Source organism: Castor canadensis, chromosome 3, assembly GCF_047511655.1.
Source record: "Castor canadensis chromosome 3, mCasCan1.hap1v2, whole genome shotgun sequence".
In the NCBI taxonomy this organism is placed as follows: domain Eukaryota; kingdom Metazoa; phylum Chordata; class Mammalia; order Rodentia; family Castoridae; genus Castor; species Castor canadensis.
In genome coordinates this window covers 102465100-102491864 of record NC_133388.1, presented here as the reverse complement: position 1 = coordinate 102491864, position 26765 = coordinate 102465100, and the positions used below count along the sequence as shown (strand labels likewise).

At 39.1% G+C, this 26765-nt stretch overlaps 1 long non-coding RNA gene across 1 annotated transcript; it reads left to right on the top strand.

The window, feature by feature from the left end:
- The first annotated feature begins 2300 nt into the window (after positions 1–2300).
- LOC141421324 (uncharacterized) lies at positions 2301–23743 on the top strand. The gene is made up of 3 exons (XR_012445920.1): positions 2301–2383; positions 9318–9447; positions 23475–23743. It is a non-coding gene; the product is annotated as an uncharacterized lncRNA (long non-coding RNA).
- Positions 23744–26765: the final 3022 nt, after the last annotated feature.

Below are 26765 nucleotides of genomic sequence, written 5' to 3'. Positions count from 1 at the left end.
AAGGAAGGAAAAAACATTCCACTTATTAAAGTGATTTTCAAGGGTCTGGAATTTCACACAGAACAAAAAATAGAGACTATTACTTAAGAAATATGCCCAACAACCTCTAAGTGATACGTGTGCCACACAGCCTCTTTTTGATGTTAAAACAAAACAGAAAGCACAAAACACCTCCGTTACTTAGAAACTATGTTTGTGCTCGCTTTAGAGTGCTCTACTGAGATTTGGTCAATGTGACAAAAAATTAGGAAAAGGCAATTTACCTGCCTTCTTGGTATAATTTTTAAAAATGGATAATTTTTATTGGAACCTAATAATTTTGCATAAAAGAGAATCTAAAATATGAACAAAGAGCAGTCTGACATTGGAGTGTCTCTAGCAGAGTGCTTCTCCCTCCCTGTCATGAAGTAGACATTTCCCAAATGTCTACAAATGAAGGAATGGCTCCATTGCTCAGCTTTCACTCTGTTTGTAAACACCCCAACTGGCCATGGCCAGGCCACTGGCACGACATCCATGCACAGTGTACTTAGAAACCAAGCAGTCACATACATTGTTCCTTTATGCCTTCTACTCAATCTTTTTTTTTTTTTTTGGTGGTTCTGGGTTTTGAAATCAGTGTCTTGTATTTGCTAGGCAGGTGCTCTATTGCTTGAGCCACACCTTAGCCCTTTTATGCTTTTAGTTATTTTTCGGATAAGTTTTCACATTTTTGCTCAGCCTAGGAAGGTGATTCTTCTACCTATGCCTCCTGCTTAATTAGAGCCACAGGTATGCACCACCATACCCAGCTTGCTTGTTGATATGGATTCTACTAACTTTTTGTCTAGGCTGGCCTGAAACTGTGATTCTCCCAGCCTCTGTCTCCCAAGTAACTGGCATGAGCCGCTGTCTACTCAGATGTTTTCTTCTCAATCTGTCACCTTCAAACTCTCTCTAGCATCTCCTTCTCCTCTGATCTCCTAGGCTTGGTCATCAGCTCCTGTCATGTTTTCATAGGACACTGCTCTTCCTGACAGCGTGGGTCATATTCTGAAATGACATCCTGATTTTTATTTGCTTTGGATAATGCTGTTTTCCCAGAGTGTGCATTCATTGAAAGCAGGGGTGATTTACTCACTGTTTTACCTGTAGTATTTATAGTTCAGCTTTATGTACAGACTTAAAATGAATGTATGAATGAGATCATTGTAACATTATTGGCCAAGTTACAGTGGCTATTGGCCCTTTCCTACTCAGACAAGCCCCTTGTAGAGCTTGGTCCACCGAAAAGACTGGCTCCCAAGGGCTGTAAACCCTCCCATCATGACCACTGTATTCTCATTGACATATGTTCTCTTAGCCATTCACCATTACAGGGTCCATAGTGAAAATTCAAGGCTGGAGCTGAGTGTAATGCCTTGTGATGGTGCTAGAGCTGTGGATCCTTGGAAGAGCTCCCTCACTCCATGCAGCAAATTTGCTCCTTGCAAATTTCTTCTTTACAGTTGAGCTGTCAACCCAGTCCCACAGCAATCCTCATCCTCAATTGCCTTTCATTTCTCCATCCTTAGACAAAGTAAGAGTAGTCAGAATGTTCTCCTATCATTCCACATTTATATCCAAGTATGTTTGCAAATCCCAGAAGCCTGCCCCTCGTTCACACTTGTTCCACCAATGTCAGGCTTGCATGCTGAAGCCCTGTGTGGGACCAGCTCCAGCACCTGTAGTGCCATTGAGATAGAAAGATTCTCCCACAAATATCCATGTTAATCTTGCTCCTTTGTTTTCTCCAGCAGCATTTGAGAGACATAGCTGAAGCTAAGCCCGGGATGAGGAACTCTGTACAGCTTCTTCTCCACTACAGTGAAAGCCATTGACTTTCACTGGTTCCATGGCTATGAATGGAAAGTATTTCTGGCTTAGTCCTTAGAGCTCATTGTAAAAGCAGAGCAGTAAAGGGGAAAGAGGGAAAACCACAATTGTGTTGTGCTGGAATTGTGGCTCCATCTCTCCTGGCATTGGAAATGCTATTTAAAACCTATTGGCCCCCATTTTCTACAAAGTGTTGAACACTGATAAGCACTGTGTTGAGATCTTGTGAGGGTTCAGCCTGCTGTGCTGGGAAAGCACAGCACAGTTTAGGTCCCTGTGATCCACCATGAGATCAGGGATTGTTTCATGGCTAGTCTGTCTCCAACATGCCCCAGCCTATGGGCTGATGGGCTGAGAAGGCAGCTCCAAAGTAGGAGGGGACATGTAGACTTACTGACTCATTCTAGAGCTAAAATAGGATTTCTCAGGCTTATGTAGTAACCTGAACTTACTTCACTATTGACAACTGTGGAAATGAGAACTCATTGCCTAGCTCATGAAAACTTATTCTTCTGACCTGTAGTTACAGGTAGGCTTCCTAATCTTCTCTAAAAATAGTTATTTAATGCTCTCTGTTTTTGGTAATATTAGCATTTTGAAATATGAAATTTGTCTTGCATGAGAGAAGATGTACATTGAATTTCTAAATTATGTAATTGGAATATTTTTACTAAAATTTTAAAATGCTAATTTTCAGAAGCTCCATGAAATATAATGTACCACTGAGAATTCTATTTCTGCTAATTTAGGAAGAAGAAAATTAGAGATTAATGTCATTCAGGAATGTAAATGTTAGAAAAATTAATCCAGCAATATAAAAATAGAGTAGTACATTATGACCAAGCAGAGATTATCCTAGAAAAGCAAAATTCCCTTAATCTGTGGAGGACATCAGGGTAAAAAATCACTACAGCTAATATCATACTTAGTAGTGAAATACTGAATATCTTCCCCCAAAGATTGGTTCTAAGGTGAGAATATCTTTTTTCATTACTTAAAGTCAGCATACTACTGGGTATTTTAATAAGTGCAGTAAGAAATGTAAATATAAGTGATTAGAAAAAAAGAAGTAGTTATTTATTTTCCGATGATATGACCGTTGACACAGATATGCCAAGGAATCTCCAGCGACCACCAGACCCCATGGTGGATCCAGCAGGTTGAGGGATACATGGTTGATACATTAGTAGCAAAGAGTTGGATCACTAGAGCATATACACAAAAGAAAATATTGAAGAATAGGTTCAAGAAAAGTCACACAGGACCACTGCATTGAACCTACCAAGCACTGGAGAAATTATAGAGCCTCAATAGATGGAGAGTGATAACCAGGGTCACGGATCAGAGGAGCTTTCTTAATGTGCATTTTCTCCTCCACACTGATCTATTGAGTTAACACAATCTCAACTGAAATTCCAATATATACTTAGGAAAATTAAATGAGCTGATTCTATAGCATATTTAGGAAGGCAAAAGCATTAAGAAAACCAATGCTGAGGGAGGGGAAGAAGAGCATTGGAGGGCTCACACCAACTGATATCAATTCTTGTGTAGATTTACATTAATCATAACAGTGATTGATCGAAGAATAAATGACTAGATGAATGGAAGAGAATAGAGTTCAGAGAAAGACTCACCTACACGTGTCAATTGATTTTTGTCAGAAGTTTAAGCATGTTCAGTGAGGAATTGAAAGTCTTGTCATCAGGATGTAATAAACATCTCTTCAGCTGTATAAAAGTGTGGAAAAACGAATCTCAGTCTTTATCATGCCCAAGCACACGGAAAAGTAATTTAAGTTCTGCAGAATAAAAACTGACTGTACCACTTCCACAGCATAACAATGGAGAGTATCTTTGCAACCCTGAAGTAGGGAAAGACTGTTTAGGGAGAGAAGAAGTTCTAAGCATAAAGGAAAACATTTGATTATAAGGAGGACTTAAAGTCCAAAATTTAAACTGCTCATCAAAAGAGATCACTAATAAAGTGAAAATGCAAGTTATAGGCTGGAAGGATATATTTATAATACATTTTTCTAACAAAAGCCTTTTTTAAAAAAAATCCTTTTAACAGCGTAATGTGTCTGACAATCCATTAGGGGCAGTTGTTCTACGTGAGCCCATGAATTTCCTTTTTGCTATGGGAATGATGAATTTGGACCTCTGCATCACACACACACCTGGGAACCCTCTGGTTGCAGTCGGCCACGTGCTTATCACATCTGTATGCATCATTTTATTTCAAGAATAGGAACATACCTGTGCCTAGAACCCAGGCAGCTGCAGGTCTGGGACGCTGAAGACAAAATCCCATGGCCCAAGGTCGGCCATGGTCAGGGTTCCAGCAGCCGAGGGCGAGGCCCTGCCCAGAGCCCCTTACAAAGTAGCATTGGATCATGGGCCAGCCAATCCCATAGGACAGAGAGCTAGCAAAAGGCTTTTATCAAAATGAATGATGCATTGGAATGTGCAAAAGACTTGGACACTTGATGCACACTTTATGATTTTGCTTACAAAGAATCTGAGAACAGGTGAAATGAGTGTATGGTGGTGAGAGTTGGAGAAGTGGCTGCCTCTGCAGTGTGGTGCCATCTGGCAAGGGCAGACCCAGCTGAAAGGACATGGTGATGGGAGCATCCTAGCCTGGACTGGAGTGGTGGTTCTCAGCGTACATTTATCAGAACTTTAAGTTGTATTCTTGTAATTCCTGCCTCACCATGTGTGTTTTACCTCAGTAAAATTAAAATGCAGTATTAAAAGTCTGCCTTTGTTAAATTTTCTTCAGTGTGTGTTAGGAATTGGGACAAGAAATAGTCCAGGAATAAGTGGGTATGGCATCCATAGTATTCTCTCCAGATGACAGGACTGCTTCTGGCCTGCTGCTCCACCAATGCCCTGAAGACCATTTCAATTGGCCTCTCTGGTTAGGATGTTCACATTAGGAACAAATTGCCATAGCGGAGGCAAATTAAAGCATCAGATTGAGTTCCTTTGCTTTCTCCTTCCTAGTGAGGGTTCTGGAAATGCTGATAATGATTGAATAAGGTGAAAAGCAGAAACAAAGATATATTATTATTATTTCTCTAAAATTCATTAGACTCCAAAAATTTTGGACTTTGTGCTTTTCCTGTTAAATGTGTACAGCCCGTGGACTTCATGGCCCCTGAATTGTTCCTGTTACACAGGATTCATTTTCCTGCATTTCCTTTAATAGGCTGGGCCAGGTAGGTCATACTTTTAATCCCAGCTACTTGGAGGTTCCAGGCCAGCTCAAGCAAAAAGTGAAACATCATTTCAACCAATACTCCTGTGATCCCAGCTACTCAGAAGGTATAAATAGGAGGATCTGTATGTGAGGCCAACCTGGACAAAAATTTGAGACACCCTGGAAAAGTAACTAAGGAGAAAAAAGGGCTGAGGTCATGGCTCAAAAGATAGAGTGACTACTCAGAAAGCATGAAGCCCTGAGTTCAAGCTTCAGTACTGCCAGAAAAATAAATTTTTCCAAATATGACTACAAATATATTCATCAAACCCACTTAACCCAGAGGCACAGATTTGTGTTTCACGCACTACTTTGCACCAGAACAGGCTAGGCACATGGAATGTGTCACCTTCTCCCTCACATGTGTCGTTGCTATCACTTCAGTCATACTCATGCTTGTTTGTTTATTCAGCCGATCTTTATCAAGTACTTTCTGTAGGTTGGGGAATGTAAGTGGCACCATCCAGATCCACTTACTTCCTAGACAGGGGTACTTGCTTCTCCTTGGCATTCACACAGCACAGGCATCACTGGGCTGCCTGTGTGTCTTCACCCTCCCTTTGCAGAAGCTAAGCATTCTGAGAACAATCTGAGACTATTATTTTTGTAGATAGTGTAAATGTTCAACAGATTTTCATTGATGGAAAGAAGAAAGCAAGGCTGGAGAAAGAAGGGAAGGAGAGAGGAAGAGAAGAGGAAAGGGAAGGAAAGAAGAAGGGAACGAAGGGAGGTAAATTGTACCCATGAGAAGACAATAAAACTGAGGTTATTTTGTTGTCTGAGATAGGGTCTCCTCTTGAGAGGGTGGCCTCTCAAACTCAATCCTCCTGCCCCAGTCTCCTGAGTACTGGGGTTACAGGTAGGTGCTACCATAAAATTGACTTTGAAAAGCACTCTAGTGCGTCATCCTGTGTATAAGAAGGTGCTTGTGGAAGGGCAGATTCCTCTTCATCACCCTTTAGAGACTGTCGCAGTAGGATGCATTTGCCAGGTAGTCACTTTCCCCTGGGAAAATGGCATGGCCTCCTCTCCCACTGGGGCCAGTTCCTCCATCCCAGTTCAGGGAGCTCAGGAGTTGACCAATTGGACTTAGCTTGACCTAAAGTGGGTCAGTAGGTTTGACGTGGTTGTCCACTCTCATGAGATGTTGGGCCAGTTCCACGGTACCTCTGTGGCAGACTATGGCAACCTCAGGAGCTTGGTTGGGTTAGACTTTGCCCAGAAGCCAATGTGGCTATGGAATAGGTGTAGCGCTGTGTGTAGAGAAAGGCCAGAGAAAGACTGAGATGACCACTGCTCACTTCTGAGTATCACAGGGTGCTGACCAGGTCAGAAAGCAGTTAACAAGGGACTCTTCAGATGCCAAGGAAGCCTCGCTGAGAAGCAATTGAGCAAATTTTGAAGACACTTTGTATATCCTTCCATGGAGTCTGTTAGATGGAACTACATAAACAATGACATTTGCTCATTTGGGATTACAAAAACCAGCTGTTTCATGTACTTCAACCTAATCTTTCTTTATCAGGGCTAAAACAAATCAGAAGACCTGTGGCTCATGCCTGTAGTTCCAGTTACTCAGGAGGCAAAGATTAGGGGGAATCACAGTTCCAGGCCAGCCTAGGCAAAAAGTTAGTCAGACTCCATCTTAACCAACCAGTTGGCTATTGTAGTACACACCTTTAACCCTAGCTATTGTAAGACATAGGTAAGAGAATCACACACAGTCCAAGGCTGGCCCTGGGCAAAACATGAGACCATATTGGAAAAATAACTAAAGCAAAAAAAGACTGACGGCATGGCTCAAGCTGTGGAACACCTGCCTAGTAAGCACAAAGCCCTGAGTTCAAACCTCAGTACTGCCAAAATAAACAAATAAAAGAAACAGATCAGGAACTACCTCACTTCCCTCATTCACTTATGCAGTTGAACAGGTACTACCTGACTGGCTTTAGGTATGTAAGTCTCTTCACCTTACAGAGAGAAGAAGGAAAGGTGGAAGAAGGAAAGGGAGGAAGGGAGGGAGGGAGGAAGAGAGAGAAGGAAAGAAACTCAAAATCAAAAGTACAATTCTTTTCCTTTTTTGCATCTGCAGTGTTTCTCTGCCTTCCAGGCTTCCTGTGCCTACTGGTGTGGAGCACAGGGCACTGAGGCTGGGAGTGGTTAGAGGGTGAGGCTCAGGGAGGAAAAGGCTGTGAGTCATCATGGGCTGGATGAAGCCTGGAGTGTGCCCGCCATGTCTGCTTGACTCCTGTCCAAGGAGAAGTTAGACAGCTGCCTGACAGACGGGCCTGGTCCCAGCAGGTTACAGTGAACTGTGTCATCCTTGCACCAGGCAGTTTCCTTTTTGAGTCACTTTTCAGCTATAATGAATCACTCTCTACCCTTTCTTCAGCTCTTTCTTCTTGCTGGCTCTTCAGACAAGTGGGAGGGGGGTGATTTTCTCTCTGTAGGAGATACCTGTCCCCCATCACATGACTCATGCAGGATCAGGGGTAGGCGGCCCGAGGAGCTCCAGGGCAGACACTGCCTGAAACATGAAGAGCCAAGTGAGTCCATGCACCAGTCCAGGAGTACACGTTACCTGCGTGTATTTAGAGTCAGAGCTTTTCCCCTTAGCTGTGGGGAGAAGAGATTTGAGCATCATGGTGTCTCCTGGGTTCTTGGCTGGTCACCTGAACCTTTGTCATTAGAAAAATAAGATGCACCCAAAGCACTGGCCAGTGGAACTGGCCACAGGAATTGTCTAAGGCATTTTCCATGGCTTTGGAAACTAAATACTCACCAAGACTTTGGCTTTGATTCATTTGCAACTTTCTTTGGCTCGCTCTTTCTTTCTTTCTTTCTTTCTCTCACTCTTTCTTTCCCTTTTAGCCTATGGACACTGGTCAAAACTCAGATGACTATTTATACCCTGCGATTAACAACAAGTATGAGCAACAGATCCAAGACGAAACAGAGGGCCTTTGTGTACTCTCTGGAAGGAAGGAAGGGGCCGAGCGGAAGGTGTGGCCGAGGTGAGGCCTTACTCATCCTGTGGGGCAGAGAAGTGAGTGCTGGGGAGTGGAGGGGCCAGTGTTGCTTGCTCTGGCAGCCAGTGGCCTCAGGACTAAAGGCTGAGAGAGGATATGACTAATAAGAGGGTTTGAAAGTTGGTGGCTGGACCTTGTGCGGAGGCCAGGTCCAGTGCTCAAGTTCCCTGGGACCAGTCCCTGGGGGTCACAGACTGCTGGGAAGAAATGTTTTGTGCTCCTTAGCCTTTGTCTTGTCCTCCAAGCCCTCCAGGTCCCTTGGGTCACTCACCACAGCAGCTGCTGCCTCTTGCTGCTGACACACACTTCTGGATCCAGAGGATTTCTCAGTCTTTAAGAGTCTCCTGCTTCAAGCAAGTGTCTTCAGAAATGGTCAGAGGGGCAGTGAGAATGAGGAGGACTGAAGAGGATGTAGGAATAAGTGGGGCTGCACTGATGCGCAAAAGCCGAGGGATGAAATAGTCCTGTGTCCCCTTCTACTGTCAAGTTGTTCTGAGCACTTCAATCTTTGAGACCATCTTCACTGCTGTAAACGAAGTCCACACTCAGCATCTTGGTGGCATGGGTATCCCCAATCTGTCCACTCTCTGTGCATTCTCATTTCCCACCTATAATGCTTCAGCCTACTGTGGGCTGCGGAACTTTGATGTTCTTTCCGCCTGTGACTTTCTAGTTATTTCTGCTCCTTTTACCCTTGTTCCAATTGTTGAAATTCTTACTATTTTTTCAAAGACCACCTGTCTGCTCCACAATACTCTCCACAACCTCCTAAGTCAGTATGTCTTGTGTTCATCTATTCTCCATGGCATCTGGTTTTGCCTCTTTGCCAGAGCTATTGGAAGGCAGGAGTCCTATTGTGTTTATCTTTGTCTATTCAGTTGCCCTGAACACAGTTGCTGGAACATTTTTTTTTTTTTAAAAAGAAAAAGTCAAAGAGTAGTGAGTCTTTGGTTCAGGTTCCAGTCTCCCCAGGGACTGACTCCATGAAAACAGACAGATTAATTCTGGCCCAAGCATCTCAGGGCAAAATGAACAGCAGAGCACTAACGGATAAGGTCAGAAGTGGCAGGTGACTTCACAACAATGCCCTCCTCCAGGCTGGAGGAGGAGGGCTTGACGTCAGGGAAATAGGAGGACTCAGAGGTCAAGACTGTCCGTTCTGCTTTGCAGAAAATGTGGAGGCTGCAGTTTTCATCCAGATGGTGTCCAGAGCACAAAACGATGAGAAATCCTTGCTTAGAGACGTTCTGCATGGCCTGCTCATCTCGTCCAGCTTGGTTTTAGAATGACAGAATTGAAGGTACTGTGGAGACAACCTTCCCAGCCTGTACCAGGATCTCTGTAACCCATTCATCCTCAGTTGACTGCAATGTGGCCCTTGGAGTCATGTCTCTTGCAATTAAGGGGCCCATCCACACCAGGTCTCTTGCCTGCACACGAAGGCTTTCCAGGGGAGGCAAAATCTTATGAAAGGCATGAAAAGAGCCCAGAATCTTGAAGAGACAGTCCAGTACAGTCCTTGTGCATGCTTGTTTTTAAGGAAGGACAACAATACTGGTACAATACAGACTGACAAACAAAAGAAATCAAACTTAACATCTACAAAAAGAATCATTGAACTTCAGATCTTGCAATCTTAGATTAATAGTTTTCAGTCAGTCTGGAATTTAGTATACACTGCTAAGCCTCAGTGGTTGGCTAATGCAAATACAAGGATGTTCAGAATGTAAAGAATTAATTCATGACAGTGTCCTGACTGGCTAGGGTGTTTTTCTCAGAGGATGGTTGATGAAGGAAGAACTTCTCCCTGGGAGGGACTTATCAGCTCATTATACCTATGTTTCTATTGGCCTTAGAAAACTGATGTGTCCATCAGATACAACCAATATCAATGCATCAGGAGATAGTGATAAATTATGATGTTCTTTTAAAACTGTGATAACATCCCTTGAAGGTAAATATATGCATTGGGTATGTGCTACGGATGTAGTTTTCAGAGAACTTGTCCCAGGAATCCTGAGTCCTATTATAATTACTGCAGAGGGAGAAGGGGGTATATATGGTGCACTTTGGGATGACAGAAATTTTGTTCTGTCTTCTGCATCCAGACAGTTTTTTGTCTTTGTGACTCCTTGCTGAGTTCTTCATTAGAGCCATTGCACGAGGCTGATTAATTGCTACCTCATGCAGGATGCCAAGAACTCTCAGGATAAGGCTTAAGATAAATGAAAACCATCAAAGTTAAGCACATGTGCATACACTTCAATCCTCAGGACACACTCACACACAGGCATACACATGGGTGTGCACACAGCTGCTCAGTCTCCTTGATCTATTCCGCAACATGGCGGGCAGAGATGTGAGTGTTGGGGAGGCACAAATGTTAAGCTGAGCAGCACCTGCTGTCCTGTGATTTGGCCATTTGTCTTAAAAGGCTGGTGAGATAGAGGCCTGAGTCCTTGAACCTGTGGAGAATCCCAGTCAGCAGGGGCCTCCCTGGAGGAACAGAAGCCCTGACATATGAGAGGGCTGCCTTTTTTCAATGAGGTATCACATTCTGGCTGCAGCATGACAGACAAATGCCAGACCAGATGAAGAGATACAATCTGCTTGGCCCTGTGTACCCGGATCTGGGTCTTATGATGGGAGCAGATGCTATGTCAATGTGAATGCAGGTGCAGGAAAAAGGGGAGAAAAGCTCCAGCATGGAGGCAATGTGTGTGAAAGCTCAGAAGCTCTAGTGGAGACTCACTTGTCAAAGTTATTGATCAATTTTGGGGAGTTTTTGGATAGGGCCTTGCATTTTTGCCTATGGCTGGCCTGGGACTGTGATCCTCCTACCTATGCTTGCTATGGAACTTGGATTATAAGCCATTGTGCTCAGCCCTGATCTGAGCTTTTATGTGACATAAATCTTATCTGTGTGGTACCTTGTTGAAGCTTTCTAATAGGGGAAGCCTGAGGGGCGGGTTTACATTGTATAAAGACTAGTCTTTCTATCCCCTGCCTTGTGACAAGGACCTGTAGCTTCCCCCTTCCTTTGTGGCTGCCATTGTCATCCCCGATGAATAGATTATCTTACAGACAGTTGGGTGCAACTGGGTTGATCACAAGGAGATGGCTTTACTGGGATAGAAACTTGATTGTGCTTATTAATGACCTGAGCCTATGTCAAATAAGAGGTTTTATGTCATACTCATAATCTTGAAAATGTCCAAGATCAAAGACACTGAACAATTTTTGAGGTCAGAGTTTAAAAAATTCCCGATAATTTCTCTAGCTATTTATTCAAACCTTATGTGTTGAACATCTTCTATCTATTACTGAGCAATATGCTTAGATGCTTGCATTTGCATAATAGCAGAAATATCAGCAAAATTACTGAAAATAAAGAAGCTGCTTTTAAGGTAAATACCAGCTCCCTCCAGATTCACAAAAGCTACTAAGGGAATACATGCAGCTTCAAAAAAAATGTTTAAATCTGGTTATTCATGGGAGCATTAATATTTCTCCTTCTATATCTCTGTTTCTTTCTTCTTCCCCTTCTTCTTTTTTTCTTATTACTATCATTTTTGCTGTTGCTTTCTGTTAGAACCAGCTCCAATCCTTTCTATTTTGAATATTCCTTAGTTCACAAGACACTGAGTTCAGAAGCATGGAGTTATCAAAATTCTTCCTTTTTGTTCCAAAAGGCATTTAGGAGCTGTTTATTTATTTATTTTTATTGAAATGTTTATTGAGATGGTTTTAACTTCACATGTGTTTATTTCATTCACCCAGTTTTTGTAAATTGAAATACTTTCCAAGGCTATAATTTTTGTAATATTGTGAGCAGTCTATTCACATTGATACAACCCACCATTTTGTTCAGAGTTTTGCTGTTTTACTTATAGATTATCATTTACTATTTACATTAGGAAGTAAAAAAGTTATGTACATAAGTATAAATTTAACGAAATGTGTACAAAATATATGAGGAAAACTGTAAAACTGATGAAAGAAATAAGTTAAATAGAGAAATATTCTGTGTTCACGGCTAGGAAGACACAATATCTGCAAATGTCAGTTCTTCTTAAATCCCAGCAATCAAAATTCCAGCAACAAATTTGTAAATATTGTCAAACTAATCTTAAGTTTATATGGAGAGGCAAAAGACCTAACATAGCTATAATAGACAACACAATATTGAAAGAGAAGAACCAAGCAGGGGGATTGATACTACCCAACTTCAAGACCATAAAACCACTTTGATCAAAACAGGAAACTGGTGAAAAAATAGATAAGTAGATCATCGGAACAGAATAGAAAGCCCAGAAATAGGTCCATGTATATATATTGTCAACTGATCTTTGTCTAAGGAACAAAGGCAAGGCAATGAATAAAGAGTGCCTTTTCAACAACTGGTGTTCAAACTACTGGAGATCCATAAGCATAAGAAAAACAGAAAGGAATCTTGATACAGACCTTTTTAAAATTTTTTTATTGGTGCTGGGGATCATACTGAAGGCTTCATGCATTTAGGCAAGAGCTCTTCCTCTGAGCTGAATCTCCAGCCCTTTGGACCCATTTCTCTTTGACTTTTGTCAAAACTGTAGACTGTACAGCACCAGGAGTAAACTCTAAAGTAAAATTATAAATTCTGAACTTTGGAGGGTGCATCATTGTGGTTCATCAAATGTATGTATGGAATGTCAACTTGGGGGAAGGCCCTTATTTTACCATAAGCCCTAGTCTAGTTTCCTTGATGATGCCACCTGTGTGAGCTCTTCCAGCCCCTTGAAGACCTCTAATAGAAGGACTTATGGAGACACCATATTCTGCCCTTGTCTATTCCGAATTGTTAGAAAGTTCTTCTGCATCAAAGTAAATTCTAGGTGTATGTGATTTCTACCTGGTTTGCCACTAGATCTAAACAGAATAAGGAAAATTCTTCCTTCATATGAAAATCCTCCAGATAGTTCAGATGGAAATCATAGTGTGTCTCACTTTTCTCTGTTCCCAAGTCTTCTACTTCCCAGCCAAACAATACAACAGAAACAAATCATTTGGCCTTTCCACTGGTCCTCTTATAAAATAATTTACCCTTTTCTAACTAACTGATATCTAACCCAAGACCACCTCCACTTCCCATTGTCCTAGCCTCTGCTCATTTTGTTACACCCATACAAAGCACTTTTTAAAAAACTACTTATTGAGCAGTTGCTTTGCTGAGCACATAGAGGGGTACAGAATGGCAATAAAGGCCTCAAACCACATATGGTATTGAAGTGATGCCATAAGATGTTTAGAAATCCAAACACATGAAGGACACAGTGAGAGATACTTATGATGTTAGAACAGAGTCAGAAAAAGTGTCTTGAAAGAACACAAAGGACAGAGACACCACATACCCAGGAGCACATAACATGTCTTATAATGTAAAATGCATTTTGAATCAATTCTTGATTGATGAATATAACTTGGACTTTTCCAAGGAGGGGTACATGGCTAAGCTGATTCATATTTAATTTCCATTCAATCACCTACATATTTTACCCAGAAGTTGAAGCTCCCATTAAATGTTTGTAAAACTGTTTTCTGTTCTTTTTACTTTTGAACAAATGTAAAGTATTATATGATCTTTATTAAGCTTTAATTTTTAAACAAAGTCCATTATTCTGGATATTTGTTGTGCTTTGATTTCATTCATCATTCTTTGGCTTCCACATTCTTCAACTCACATATCATTATCCTTCTAAAAAGATAACATGAGGCCCCTGGTCACATGCCTTGTTGAAATACAGACCTGTTTACTGTTTATTTCTGATATGCCAGCTGGCCACAATGGCAAAAAAGGAACTTAAGACTCATCCACACACCAGTTTAGTAAAGCCACACAGACTTTGAAGGTCATTTCTTCTACAGCACTTGGAGGCCTTTCTGGAGTCTTGTTTAAGTTCTTTAGCAGGCTGTCCAGGCATAGTTACATGGAAAACTCATCCTCCACATTTCTCCTCTTAGTGTCAGCTTTCTTGTCCCTTCTCCACTTGCCAGGCTTCACCAGGGACCCACAGAGGATCCTGGGTTCTTGTTATGCAAGCATTCAGCACACAAGTGACAATTATTCACTTATATATACAACTCATTTTGGCCAAGAGAGTCAAAGTTCTATTTAGAAAAGTATAGTAGCAAGTGAAATTTTTCTCTTATGATCCTCAGGGTTCTGATTCCTCTTAACAATATTTGATTTGTTCTTTTTGTCCAAAATGATTTGGTTTGGTGGGGAAGACAAATTAATACGAGTTTTCGTCTCTGTTTATCACTTGCCAGCATTTCACCACTGGCTTCGAGAAGCAGAACTATCTTTTTCATGCTCTTTTGAATCTTGGAGGACTGAGATAAGATAGTCATGTGTCTATGAGCATGACTTTGAAGTGTGCACCTGGACTGGATGGCCACTGACCTTGAAAGACGGACCTGGCTTCTCCAGTCCTACATCCTCTGCCTTAAAATATATGGATAACGACACTATCCATAAGGTCACTATGAGTCAGAAGAAATAGCCTTAAGTCATAATTCATGAGATGTCTTTTTATTGATATGCTTGTTTAAGTTTTCCTGTTTTGTTACCTTGATGTTCCCACACTTTTGAATGCCCTGCCATTCTCCTTCATGCATCCTTACTCTTATCTGGTCTTTTTCTTTGTGGGTGTGCCCTTTTTATATCTGAGCAGCAATTAGAGGATCAATTAAAGTAACATAGACACATGGGAAAGTTTTCAGCCAAAAAATAGGACAAAATAACACGTTATAGGACCTCATTTATTTCTAAAGTTCACAAATGAGCTAAATAGAGTGTTTAAATGCATACTTACATGTGACAACCATTCAGAGTATCAGGAAGGTTGACCCTCACCACCCTCCTGTGAGGTCCATCGGGAGAGGAAGAGTCAGGTGGGGAGGATTACAGGGCTACCAGAGCTGTCAGACCTGGTGGTAGATATGACTATTTTCTGCTGCCTATTAATGTGTATGTTTATGTATCTTATACCTCACAATTAAAGGTTTTGTTTGTTAATAAGGTTATTGAAAACTAATTTAGATGTATAAAATATATGAAGATGAGCACTATGAGTCGTTTTATTATAAACTTAGCAAACTCTCATTAAGTTTGATTGAACTATTGTTATTTTAAGCAATGATGGACCAAACAAAAGACCATATCTGCCTTGCCCTGTTGCATCCTTTATCATCAATGTTGGGGGGTTCTCTTGTTACTTCAGTGTTTAGTTTCACAATTTCTGTCTAACTTCAAATTCAGGTGTGATCCAGTGTTTGATCAGGGACATTCCTGGAGGCTCTGTGGATTCCATTTTGGGGAAACTCCATCCCACCCAAACCCCTTAAGTCTTCTACCTTCCACACCAAGCAGTCTTGTTGTCAAACAGAGCAGCAGTCTGTATTATTCTGGACAAGAGAAACAATACAAAGTATCTCATTAAGCCCACAGCATTTCTCTTCCACCTCCCTAGTCTTTTTGGACTTAATTTTAGAGGTGAGTAAAATCCAAGTAGGAACCACAGTGTGTCTAGAATAACGAAGGAAATTAGTATGTAAATATTTCAAACAGCTCATTCTGAAGAATGTACTGGCAATCTCACAAAATGAATTTCTTTAATATTTACATTATACCTACATGTTAAATACTTAAGTAAACTTGTAGTCCCAAAAGGATGGCATACCTGGTCAATCTTCTACCACTAAGTACAAATTTAAACCCAAGAAATAGCCAGAGGGAAATAGGGAAAGGATAAGTAAAGGTGAAAGGTTTGGGAACCCTGAACTTGGATAAAAACACCCAGTAAGATGGCTACAGTTTTCTGCACCAGCAGAAGCAGACAGCCCATAACAGCTCCTTGACCTTCAACTTAAAGCAAATGGCATCTTACATGGGTCCATTCTCTCCTGGATGGAACCAGGTTTCCTCAGGAGCACAATCAACAGGGAGTACCTGTGTGGCTGGTAGTTGCAGCTTCTTTATTCTCCTTCTTGTTCAGACGGTGGGGTGGCTTGACTGGGGCTCTGCTTCTCTGCCAATATCCTCCCTTCTCACGGGCAGGAGGATCCCATCATGAATACCAGGCCAGGGAAGTTTCTTTGTCCCAGCAAACTTGGGACTCCTTCCCCATAGGGACACATTGCAGTGAGCTGGTGTAATCTGCAGGAGGGACTCAGTTACAGAGGGCAGGTTGTTTGGCTCACAAACTGCTATTTACCTCCTGACTCCAAGAGACACCCTACAGACCCACACAAATGTGCTCAACTAATTTTTAATTTGCTTCATAAAGGGCAACTCTAGTTTCACAGAATGATTGAGTACAAAGAAGGTAGAGAGATTTCCCATTTGCACCTGTTTCCTCTCCCATATGCTCAGCCTATTCTATCTACACCCCTGATCAAGGCAGTACATCTATTACAATTGATGAGCTTACACTGACACATCAAAAGCACCAGAGTCCATAGTTTATGGTGGTGTTCACACTTGGTATTATACATTCTATGGGTTTGGAGAAAGGTACAATGATTTGTATCCATCATTATATTATCATGCAGAATAGTGTCGTGACCCTAAAAAAAATCTGATCTGCACTTATCCATCCCTTCCCTCCCTGGCAACCACTACTACTCTCTTTCCTGTCTCCATAGTTTTGTCTTTTCTGGATTGTCATGTAGTTAAAGTCATATAGTGTGTAGCCTTTTCAGATTGGCTTCTCCCACTTAGAAGTATGCATTTAAGTGTTTTCCACATCTTTCCATTGCTTGATAACTTATTTCTTCTTAACATAGACTATATACGAGTGTCTGAATGTAATACAGTTTATTTAGTAATTCCTTTACTGAAGTATATCTTGATGGTTTTCAGGTTTTGGTAATTATAAATAAAACTGCTATATATATATCCACATGCAAATTTTATATTAGCATAATTTTAAACACTTACAGGCAAATAGCAAGGAGCTCTCTCTCTTTGGATCACATGGAAAGAGTACTTAGTATTTTTTTTTTAAGAAAGTGCCAAACTGTCCCAACATAGCTGCAGTCATTTTCCATTATCACCAACAATCAATGAGACATCTTGTTATTCAACATCCTCACCAGCATGTAATGGTTTCTGTTTTGGATTTTGGCCATTTTAATAATTGTATAGAGGTATCTCATTGTTTTAAGTTTAACTTCCTATTGACATGTGACATTGAATATCTTCTTATATGCTTGTCATCTGTATATCTTCTTTGGTGAGGTATCTGCTTAGGAGTTTTGCCTGTTTTTAATCAGATTATCAATTTTCTCCTCATTGAATTTTAAAGTTCTTTGTATATTTTGAGTAACAGTTCTTTGTCAGGTATATTTTTTGCAAAAATTTTCTCACAGCCTATAGATTATTTCCTCATTTTCATGATGGATAAAAAAGATGCTTTTATAGAGAAGATGTTTTTAATTTTAATGAAGTAGAGCTCATTAATTATTTCTCTCATGGATCATGCCATTTGTGTCATATCTAAAACATCATTACCAAATCCAAAGTTACCAATCTTTCCCTTATGTTATCTCCTAGGAATTTTATAATTTTATATTTTATAGTTAGATCTATGACCCATTTTCAGCTAATTTATGTGATGAGTAGAATGTGTTTGTTCTTGCATATGGATGTGCAGTTTTCCAGAGTCATTTGTTGAACAGACTCTTTATTTCATTGTCTTGCTCTTGCTTATTTGTCAAATAGCAGCTGACTGTATTTGTGCAGGTCTGCTTCTGAAGTCTCTGTTCTGGTTCATTGTCAGCTATTTGTCCAATCTTTCATCAATACTACACTGTCTTAAGTGACTGTAGCTTTGTAGTAAGTGTTGGAGTTGGATAGTGTTAATCCTCTGATTTTGTTTTTTCCTTTATTATTAAGTTGGATATTAACCTCTCCATGTGAAGTTTACAATAAGCTTGTTGTTATCCCTAAAGTAACTTGTTGGGAATTTATTGTGATTGTGTTTGGCACAGCATTTTTCAAGCAGTGAAAGAACAAAATAGACATCCACAAATTTATATTCACCAAGACTATTCAAGAATGAACAGGGACTAAGGTGATGGAAAAGTCTGCTTTCAGATGGCTTCATAGGGTCAATAACTAATTGTACAATATTTTAAGATTTACTTGTCTGAAAAGGCATTTGCTTATGCTGCACAAGTTAAAATTATAAAATCCTTATGGGAGTGACTGTACTTTTTGTTTATTTCATTTCTGTATATCAGAATAAATTTATGCTTTATTTTGATTGAAAAAAAAAAGAATGAACAGGGAAATCAAGACATATTTGAAAGAAGAAAAACTAGAAAAATATATTACCAAAGACCTATCCTAAAAGAATGGCAATGGTTAGTTCTCCAAACAGAAAGGAAAAATAAAAGACAGACAGGATCTTGGGGTAGTAGGAAAAAAGGTAAACCATGAAGAGGAAGAAATGTGGCTAATTACAATAGACCTTCCTCTCATTTTAAGTTTTCTAAATTATGTTTGATAGTTGAAGCCAAACTTTAACACTGAGTGATATGATTCTGAATTTGTGTAGAGGAAATATATGTACAATTATACATATGAAAAGATAATGGAAATAGCATGAATTAAGTTTTATCTGGATCAATGAACAAGCATGAGGTCCTGAATTCAAACCCCAGTACCACCAAAAACAAACAAAAAACACAGCAGATAAATCAAAGTTGATTTCTAAAAAATATTTAAGTAACCCACAAGAAGTCAGGACAGAGAAAACAGACAAAAAGAGAGAACAAACAGAGAACAAAAAATAAATGTCAGCCTCAAGTCCTAATATTGCAATTGCTACATTATAGATAATTGGTCTAAACACACTAATTAAGAAACAGAAATTGATAGGCAGATTAAAAAGCATGACCCAAATGTATATTATATTTAAAACTTACTTCAAATACAAAATATAAGAATATTGAAAGTAACATTTTATTAAAGATAGATTATGAAAATATTAATTAAAGCAAAGAAAATTATCATTTGCAGTCATAGTCATTCTACAATGATGAGTCATTCCAGCAAGAAGATACATTGTGTACTGAACAACAGAGGCACAAAATTTTTGAATCGTAATCTGATAGAACTGAAGGGAGAAATAGCCAAATTCACAATTATAGTTGGAAATTTCAACATTCTTCTCTAAACAATGGATAAAAAGCTAGATGGAAAAGTCAGAAAGGATATAAAAAAATGCAAAATAAACAACCAACAGGCTATAATTAACATTTATGGAGCAAAAGCAGAATATTCCTAATTTTCAACAACCCAATGGAGCATTTCCCAAAGTAAACCATACCCTGAGGGAAGGGATAAGTAATGCCATAAATGCTGAAATGAACAGAGTGTGTTCATAACTATAATGGAACCAAAATAGAAGTGAAGGGGTGACTTTGATCAAAGTATATTACATGCATGTTATAAATATCGCAACGAAACCCTTTCATATAATTAATTTATGCTAATTAAAATTTGGAAAATGAATCTAAAAAACAAAAATACAAATGAATAACATGTAAGAAGGAAATATCAAGATACTTGTAAACTAAACAACACACTTGTGAGTCAGTCATAGTCAAAGCAGTCTGAAAGGAAATACATTGAACTAAGTGAAAATGAAAGTACAACATATGGAAATTTGCTGAATTCAGCTATAATAGTGGAGAGGGGAGAGTTTATAGTCCTAAATGATTACATTAGAACAGTATAAAAGTCTTAAATTAATCTAAGATCCCACTGCAATAAATAGAAACAGAAGAGCAGAATAAACTCATGGTAAGAAGAAAGAGGGATTCAATAGAGATAACAGAAATTAATGGGCTTGAAACAGATAAACAAATTACACAAAAGCCTGGTTCCTTAAAATTTCAATAAATTTGACAAATATCTAGCAAGACTGACAAAGAAAAAAGGCAGAAGACATTAATTACCACTATTGATATAGATTCTTGAAAATGAAACAGGAGCTAATACTACAGACCTTATGGTAATCAAAAGGATAAAAGGGGAATACTGTGAGGAACTTGACAAAAAAAAATTTGGCAACCTTGGTAAAGTTTATGAGGTTTACCAAAAGCACAGACTAAACTGCAACTCAATGAACATGAAATAAATACTTTGACTAGTCCTATGACTATCAAATAAGTTTAATTTATAGTTAAACAACTCCCCCAAAAGAAATATTTATGTTCAGCAGATTTACCTTGAGAATTCTGGCAAAATTCTACCACAAAAAGAAATAACACCAGCCTTACATGTTCTTTTCATGACAATGAAAGAATGAAATCTTCCCAATGCCTTTGTGAAGTGGTATTGCCCTGATAGCAAAAACAAAGGCAATACAAATAAACAAAACTATAGATTGATAGCTGCCCTTGAGAAAACACTATTTTGTTTGTCCCAAAGATAAAGAATTCACTTGTTTGTTTTGCTCCCTGCCCAATTCTGAGCTTTCTTTCTTTATTTTTTTTAACAAATTGGCATACATTAATTGTAGAGAGGGATTTCATTATATTTCCATAGATGTATACAATGCACTTCGATCAAATGCACCCCATTTATTGTACTCTTAACCCCCCTGTCTGCTCCTCCCTTCTTAACAAGTATTCAATATTTTATTGTGCTATTTTCATAAATATATATACATATATTTAATGTATTTCAATCATGTTCACCCCCAGTACCCTCACCTTTCCCACACCACCTTTCCACTGGTTCCCCTCTCTTTTTTATGTTTATGTTATATTGTTGTTGTTATTTTTATTATCACTTTAGGTCTAAATTTCACATATGAGTGAAAATGTGATATTTGGCTTATCTCACTCAACAGGATAGGAGATATAGTTAGGAGGATCACAGTCTGAGCCAAGCCTGAGAAAAAAGTACAAGACCTTATCTGAAAAATAACTACAGCAAAAAGGCCTGGAGTCATGGCTCAAATGGTAGAGCTCCGGTACCCCAATACTTACAAAAGAGGAGCTCAAAGTTTTCCCCACACAAAGAAAAGATGTTTAAAGGAGACAGAAATTCTAATTACCTTAATTTCATACACATTTAAGTTACAAATCATCATTTCATATATCATAAATGTCTACAATTTTAAAATGAAATAATTTTAATAAAAATCAATAATAAAATATTTCATAAACTTATCAAAGAAGATAAAGAACATGAGTCTTAGAGGATCCACTAATATTTTGCAGATGGAGGGTTTGAATTCTTGACCTCTGAATTGTGATGACTAGCAATCACCTTTCCTCAACTGTAGCCTGCGAGGATTTTCTTTCTCGGCTTTCTGTTATCTTTTTCCTCATATTCTTCTTTATTGACTCTGAATCCCAATTAGCTTGGGTAAATCATGTTCTTTTCAGAACTTCTGTTTCTTCATCTGTCAAATGTGGATAATGCTGGTTTTAATCTCCCGAGACCGTTGTGAAAATTACATACACAAATACATGGAAAGGTGCTTGGCAAAGCATCCGGTGATAGTGCTGGCAATTAATGCATTGTCATCACTACTTTTTATTAAATACACGCAAGAGTTACTTGCTGTTTATTGGTGAATTTACTCAAATTCAAATATTCCTTGAGAGGATTGGAAAGTTACTGCCTTAAGTAGATATTGTTTGTTGGAAAAGAGAAAAAGTTCCAGATCACACATTGTAGCAGTGGCCTTAAGAATCATCCAGTGCTTTGGGGTTTCGTGAATTAACAAAGCACGTGGGTACATTACTGGGTGAGAGCAGATTCTTCCATGAGGCATTCCCGTGGAACCTGACTTTTAAACATTTTACTAGTCTGGACTCCTTGTGGTATGTGGAAAATAAGGTAGGATGAGAAAGGTGGATGAGGAAGGAAAGAGGCAAAATGGAAGGAAATGGGAGACAAATGTGTATATAAAATTTTAGGGAGGTTTCATGCAATTGGAGATGAAATCCAGACATCAGATAAAATTGTAGAGAACTAAAATCCAAATTAAAGCTTGAATTCTAGCCATGGAAGCAAAATGCAAGCAAAAGGCATTTGCTGATTGCAATAAAATGAAGTTGAACTGTTGGAGAGAATCAATTTAGCTTTCTTGAGCTTTTTGGTCAGTAAGTGGGTAGGCCTTTGCTTTGAATGTTTTAGCATTCCTTATTCTCATTTGTTATAAAATCTCTTAAATCATGATTCCTGAGGCAAACGTCTGGGGTTTAATTGAGCCACATGATTTCAACTGTTTCACTATCTTCGATGGTATCAAATGGCATACTTTCTCATTTCTGCATTAGAGAGGCAGGAAATGTAACTGTTGAAGGTTTTTAAGTTTCATAGAATGATGCATTCCTGTTTTTAGGTAGTATGACATGGAAGAAAGCACTGGGGTGTACAGCTCAGCTGTGGAACAGGGATGGTGACTGGTGCCCCGCCCTCACCCCAAATTTTGTGTTGTGCAGGTGTAATCAAATGGGATGGACATGAGAGAATGCTTTGTGAATTAGTCACTAACTTACACTGTCAGTCTGATCATTAGATATAGACATTGTCAACAGTAATGGAATATATTTTGACATTTGTTTTTAATTTACTACTATATTGCTCTTAGTTACACACACACAGAATATGTTTTTCTAGTTGAATGGGTCTGAAACCACTTCTATGTATGTCCAGAGGTGAATCCATTTTGCCTTTTTGTTAATAAAGAAATTAGACATGCACATTATTCTCAATTCTCTTAATATAATGTGCTGTAGGTATACTTCTGAACTCTAGCTTTAAAACTTTAGAAAGTGGTTTCAGATTAGCATTCCTTTGGCTCTGAAAATTTGCATAAGATACTTCTGCTATTTCGATTTTGTCTCATCACACATTTAAGGGAATGCCATAACATGTACACACAAATAGTACTGGAACATTCTTTGATCTCCACAGGTGGTGAGCAGGGTGAGACCATGCCAGGGCTATGTTTGCTATGCTCAATGGACTGCTGGCTCTGATGCTAGGAAGACTGGCTTTTAAAGCATGTAGTCTTCCTCACTGCAAGCATGCTGAATATTATTAGAATGAAGAATACATGGAAATGGATTTACTTTCAGAATTTGGCTAGAAATAGAGCTACTTAGACCATATTTATCCATATTTATCTGAATTTAAATCAATCCTCTTCCAAACTCCATGTTATATGTTATAGCAGCATACTTACACACATTTTTAACCTTTTAACAAAATTCTATATGCTATTAGTCTTTTTAATTAAATAACTCTTCTTTCAGACTACACGATTGTCAACTTGTGCCAGCTGTGACAGACTGGATCCCTGCGACAGACTGACTATTTATGGTAAGGCTGGATCGAGATGACTTGATGAAGAATTGAACTCTGACTCTACTTTCTATGTTTTGAACAATAAAGGGACACATATCAGAAAGGATGTAGTTTTAGTTGACTTGCTTCCATATGTGTCATTGATAACTTTACCACTATGATGTGCTGTATAACAATAATGAAATTTTATTTCTATTAAAAACAATCAAAATTTTAAGAGTTGTTACAATATTGCTATTTGTTATTATTATATCAATTATTAAATTGTGAAGAGAAAAACCTGGAAGTTATATTTCTTCTTCTAAATTGTAGTTAAGAACTGCCTTCTCATATACTAACTCTGTGACTTTGTGCAAGTTTCCTGATTGGATCAGATAATAGCTACAAGAATGCATAATAGGATTTCCATGAGGATGAGCAGAGGTGTGTGGGAGTCATGGTTGCATTTGTATCACTGTGAAGTATGCAAAAAAACCTGTTTCTTTTTCAGCTATTTTTACCAAAGCAACTAATATCAGCAAAAGTCTTATTTCATGTGTTTTCTTTGTTGATATTACAGACTATGATGTTTCAGCATTTTTACCTAATTCATATGTGGTTTTGTCTGATTTAATTCCAGCTTTTAGTAGATTTGTAATTTCAATTTAAGCTGCAGTTTGCATATTTTTGACCTTTTCAGCTTAGCCATGCATTTAATTACTAACTTATTGGAAACAGAAAAATCAACTGTGGAATGGTAAAGTTGTTGATCAAACAGTTTAGAGACCGTCTTTCTACTATATTACTCTGGTATAATTTCAAATTTTCTCAAGACATATAATACTTTCATTTTATAGACTACTAAAAGGAAAAATGTCCTTCCCACTCAGCTAGTTTCATTCACTCTCTCTTTTAGATTTATGGTTTATGGCCAGGGAGAGCTGTCCATTATTTCTCTGTGAATGTTCACAGGTGGAAATTGAGACTTGTCTGCATTTTGGGGAAAATTTTATCAGGTCCTTCAAGAGGTTAGCAGAAAGTGAAGAAGGGGAGGATCTGATATTTCCTCTTTTTACTAGGCAATATAGTTTTCTCATGGCGCATAGCAATACATGTCCATACTAAACCAATTCAATTTCTCTTGTTTGTGGAAAAGAGGAAAACAAGTATGACAAGTCCATAATATGTCCCTGCTCATCAGACTCACAAAAAGTAAGGTTGTCATCTTTGACAGAATATGGGCTTTTTTCCCCTTCAACCCTGTTTTAAGGGAAAAGTAAAGAATCTCAAGTGTTCTATATTTGCATTCTATCCTTAAAGAAGAAGGAGGAAGTCTATTCCCTCTATAGTTCTATTTCCATAGAGAAATTGTAACCAGTCAGTTACCAGTTTGAAAGAGTCAAGTAAGTCTGAACTACTTATGTCTCCTCCAAATAGCTCCTAAGTGAGTGCATCCACAATAAACATCTTACATTTAGACCCATGTGTGGCACATATTAGTAGCTCATATGTATTTGTCCTGTGAATGCTCCTGGAGGTTTGGGGACACCAAGGTGAAAGACACCAGCCCTGCCTGTGTGACTTTAAGGTTGGACAAGGAAATATGTAGCAGTAAAACCTATGGCCCATTGCCATACTAACTATCTCCAGAAGCTTCCACACTTATTAGAAATATAATATTAAGATGATTTTGGTTTTTTTCTTTTTTTTTTTTCTGGTGCAATTGGGGTTTGAATTCAGGGCTTCATGCTTGCAAAGCAGGTGTCCCACCACTTGAGTTACATCTCTAGTCCATTTTTCTCTGGTTATTTTGGAGATGGGGGTCTTGAGAGCTATTTGCCTTGGCTGGTTTAGAACCATGATTCTTCAGATCTCAGTCTCTCAAGAAGCTAGGACTACAGGTTTGAACCATTGACACACACTAGGATGATTTTCTTGATGGTTGAATTATTGAACAATGGTTTGGGACCTTCAAATCTTAAAACTCCAGGCCCCTGACACAGCCAACACAGTTCTGACAGACATTGCGCGTTGGCTAGCTCTCCTGCATCCACACATGCTTCTTTTTAGACATTTTCCTGAGTAGTGCTCCCAGAGAATTTGGGGTTTGTTAAGAAAAATAGTGCTAACTGGGTTGTTGACCCATGGTCCTTTCCATCTCCCTCAGCCCTTTTCCTGTCTGGAATGATGGAGTCCCTGGGGCTGCAGAAATCAGCAGGATACCATGGGAGAAAGGGAACATGAAAATGATACTAGAGTAGAGAAAACAAAAAGAGGATGGATTTTAGAGGGCACTGTTGAACCAGCCTTGGATAGCCTGACCCCTGACATTTTTGTGTGAAAAATAAATTCTTATTAGTTTAAGCCACTTTTAATCAGTATTCTCTTCCTTACAGCTAAACACATTCCTAGTGAGCCCAAAGGCACTGCATAATCTGGTCTTTGCCTTCCCATTCTTTCCACTCTTACTGCATTCCACTCTGCAGTCAGAGACCATGCAGTGCTAACCTATTCCCAGGGTAGACAGTGTGAGCTAGGCGGAGCTCCTGATGGTGGTGTCATTCTGGCCTTTGTTCTGTGTGTGCTCCAAGTCTTCACGATGCTTTTCTCTCCATCCAAATGTTTCCTTACTCTTTCCCTGAACCTTGCATTGTGCCTTGCAACCACCTCTGGCCTGGCTCTTGTTCTGAGTCTTAGTTTAAATGTCACTGTCTATGGAAGTCACGCACGGATCTCCCAAGCCAAGTGAAGAGCCTTTGTTTTCTATTTCACAGCACTCTTTACTTTTCTCAAAACATTCATCACAGATGTAAGCAGATAATTATGTGAGTCATTTAAAAAGTGATTTTTCCCCTGCTTCATTACAAGAGACCAGACCTGTGTATTTTTGTTCATTGTTTTTGTACCAGTACTTGGCAGAATGCGTGACCTGTGATAGGTACTCAATAAATACTTGTTGAATGAGCACACCCAAGAAGCAATGGAACAATTCATAATGAACTCATTTATATGTTTCTTAAATATATAACTCGGTTACCCATTTTTTAATTGATGGAGCACTGCTTGGTAGAGTTAAGACTAAGGCAACCGTGATTCATCAAGGCTGTTGAATTCTTAGTTTGTTCACCAAGAATAGACTGCTGACCTCTTGAGAGACTGGCCACCTGTACATATCCAGACAGTGTGACTCTGGCCAATGGAACAGGATCCTCATTGGACAGGGGAGAGGTGACAACACAGACTGCTACTTCCATGAAAGC